The sequence below is a fragment of the Penaeus monodon genome, chromosome 20, assembly GCF_015228065.2.
Source record: "Penaeus monodon isolate SGIC_2016 chromosome 20, NSTDA_Pmon_1, whole genome shotgun sequence".
Taxonomy (NCBI): Eukaryota; Metazoa; Arthropoda; class Malacostraca; order Decapoda; family Penaeidae; genus Penaeus; species Penaeus monodon.
The window spans coordinates 2,570,962-2,571,295 of record NC_051405.1 but is presented as its reverse complement, the minus strand read 5'-3'; the positions used below and the strand labels follow the sequence as shown (position 1 = coordinate 2,571,295).

General features: G+C 64.1%; 1 pseudogene; it reads left to right on the top strand.

Moving 5' to 3' along the window:
* The window catches only part of LOC119585585, a 1,871-nt pseudogene extending 1,580 nt beyond the window's left edge, over window positions 1–291 (top strand).
* The last annotated feature ends 43 nt before the right edge of the window (window positions 292–334 follow it).

Sequence of the window (334 nt, the reverse complement as noted above, 5' to 3'; positions counted from 1 at the left end):
CCCGACTTCGACCTGGACGGCGCCCTCTCCACCTACAGCGGCTACCTCTCCGCCGTCGACGGATCTCTGTCGCCGTTCTACACCAACACGCTGCCCTTCGGTGCCTACGGCGTCCACGCTGCTGTGGCCGCCCCCCTGGCCGCCCCCGCGCACGTGGTCGCCCCCGTGGCCTACCACGGCGTCGGTGCCGTCGGCTACACGCCCTTCGTCGCCGCCTGAAGGGACCCAAGCGTTTCTTTCCTGCTGTGAGAGTTTTTGTACATACTTGTGTCAGCTTCCCGTTTGAATTAAAAAGCCAACAACGCGACCGCCTCTCTTGCGCCCCTTTCGGAAA